The sequence below is a fragment of the Octopus bimaculoides genome, chromosome 9 (genome assembly GCF_001194135.2).
Source record: "Octopus bimaculoides isolate UCB-OBI-ISO-001 chromosome 9, ASM119413v2, whole genome shotgun sequence".
Classification (NCBI taxonomy): domain Eukaryota; kingdom Metazoa; phylum Mollusca; class Cephalopoda; order Octopoda; family Octopodidae; genus Octopus; species Octopus bimaculoides.
In genome coordinates, this window is record NC_068989.1 from 76,385,384 (window position 1) to 76,388,342 (window position 2,959).

A 2,959-nucleotide genomic window follows, 5' to 3' on the forward strand; every position below is an offset into this window, starting at 1 on the left:
GAGATGTACCCGTAGTGTAAAGGTACAGCTCTGTGTCTCGCTGAGAATTACGTTAAGTGTATGCGTGTCTGTGGAGTGCTCACTCACTTGCACGTTAATTTCGCGAGCAATTTGCTTGGATCAACTGGAACACTCTATTGTCGTAAACGACTGCGAGCCAGGCAGGCAATATATTTCTAACGTCCCCAACCTTCAAATAACACATAAATAAACTCGAGTTTTCAAGTTTCTTATTGACTACTTTTTTGTTTGTTCGTCTGTCTGTTTTTTTTTCCTGTCTTTCTCTCTACCCCTCTTACCTCATTTGTGTAACACAAAAATGAATTAATATTATTCCTTCTCTTTCTCCCCTCTGTCTTCACCTCGGCTTTTCTGTTTCTGTTTGTCTCTCATTTCTCCTACCTCTTTCACTATGCTGCCTATATCACATTTTTTTTGTTAGGTTATTACCTTTCAGCTTTTTTTTTTTTTCATATCTTGCTTCACCTTTCCCCTTCCTTTACAATAACAATGACAACTGCAGCGAAATAAAAGCTCACCTGAACACAATAGTAACAATGCCTGTAACAACATTTCTCCCTACGCCTTCAAGTGACAGAGCATAAGCTAGAGAGAGGGAAGAGAGGGAGAGAGAGAGAGAAAGAGAGTGAGTGTGAACAAAAATAAGAGGGGGTGACTTATTTATTTATTTATTTATTTTGTTATAAGGAAGGAGGTTAGCGAAAGAGAATGACAGAATAAGAGACAGACAAATAAATAGGTAGAGAGAGAAAGAGAGAGAGAGAGACTGAGAACTAGACAGAAAGGATAAAAAATACAGAGGGTGTAGGATATTGAGAGAGAGACACGCACACACACAAACAATTAAATAGAAAGTCATAGAAATTTAGGCGAGAAGGTGGAGCGGTAGATGAGCTGGTCTAGATTTACTAAATTATATACAGATTGAAACGAGTGACACCTGGCTACTAAAGTCATGGGAATCAACAGGTAGAAACCAGAAAAGAAAAAAAAAAAAAGGGGGAAACATCATATCAAGGAAGAATAGCAGAAGAAGAAAACAACATTCATATTAAGAGAAGCAAAGGAATGTACAGGGAAAACAAAATACAATAAGTGATTATAGGTCTTTCCATCTACGAACTTTCATTTATCAAATACAAATTTTGCACTATATTTTTTGCTACCTTGAAAACACATTTGTACATATAAATATATTATCAGACATTGCTCTTTCTCTCTATATATAAACTTATATACATATATACATTAATATACTTATATATATTACATACTTATATTCATATATTCATACACACATATACATATATAAATATATACATCATCATAACTTTAGAAAAAGATGTCTTGCTCAACAGATAGGATACCTGTTGCCTCAGGAAGGAGATGGTGTCAAACAAGTTATTTATCGCTACTACAAATATTATTATTTATACTTTTGTGTCGAGCAGGTGAGTTACATTTTTTAAATGTATTTTATATTAAATGTTTTTAACATCATTTCATGTTATAGAAGAAAACAACAGCTCATAGATATACATGCCCGCCCGCATGACACACACAGACATTCACACAGACAGAGACGCAGACAAAGACACACACACACACACATTCACATACACACGCATACACATATACACACAGACACAGATACGCATCACCCTCAAGCTTGAGTCTGTGTGAATATATATATATATATATATATATATATATATATATATATACACACACATACGCACACACATACACGCACACACAAACATGAATTAGAAAAACAACACTTGAATGGAAGAGAAGGTCGAAGGCTAACTATATATACATGTGTAAACATACATACATAAATACACACACACATACACACATACATATATAATATACACACATGGAAGCATACACAATTATGAACACATACACACAAAGTAAAGTTTCAAAGTGATCACCCACATTTTCCTATTTGATACCCACTACAGTCAATACACACAAACATTTATGCACATATACAAACGTACATAAATATATATACGTATTTAAAAAAAAAATATAGATATATATATACACACGTACGTAAATACCTATGCGTAAACATATATAAGCAGTTGTTTGTATTCACACATATACGAACACCCATACAGTCAAACAAAGACACACAAACAAATTAAATAAAACGTACACATTCACTTCTTATACACATAGGTACATAAATGCATATGTACATACATACGCAGACACATAGATACACGTATGACCAAACACACACACACACACATATATATATACACTACAACAAATAAATAAGACACACATTTCCTTTACGGGCCCCTACTTGTGTCACAATGATTATATGTGCTCCAATGCATATTGAAATATCTGTAGGGATTGCGATCGAATTTTATATTTAGATCGCGTATATATAGCAGAGTGTATATACAAATACATACACACATACATATGTGTGTGTGTGTGTGTGTCCTGGCATTTGTCTACCATCGCTTGTCAATGAGTATTCGCTTCTTTGCGTCCCTGTAACGTAGCGGTGCGGCAATGGATAACCCATAGAATAAGCAAAAGTTTTTGAAAACTTTAGGTACTTGTGTAGATTTATGCAACTAAAACCTTCGCGGCATTTTTCCATCATAGTCCCTGTTTCATGAACGAAACATAATACACCCCCCCCCCCACACACACACATTTTTATATATACATGTGTGTATGTATGTATGTATGTATCTATCTATCTATCTATCTATCTATCTATCTATCTATCTATCTATCTATATGTTTTGCTATCCATGTAATTGTTAGAGATGTATAATATTTAGCGCCTTATTATTCATGTGTGTGTGTAAATATGTATATATACGTACAACAAATGTGTGAGCGCGTATATATACATATATATATATATATATATATATACACACACATACATACATGCATA

At 33.8% G+C, this 2,959-nt stretch overlaps 1 long non-coding RNA gene across 1 annotated transcript in view; it reads left to right on the forward strand.

Annotated features, from left to right (window-relative positions):
* Positions 1–743: 743 nt before the first annotated feature.
* Positions 744–2,959, forward strand: part of LOC128248740 (uncharacterized) — a 26,388-nt gene continuing 24,172 nt past the window's right edge. The window contains exon 1 of the long non-coding RNA XR_008264927.1: positions 744–1,472. This is a non-coding gene — a long non-coding RNA (uncharacterized LOC128248740). The remainder of the gene's footprint in view (positions 1,473–2,959) is intronic.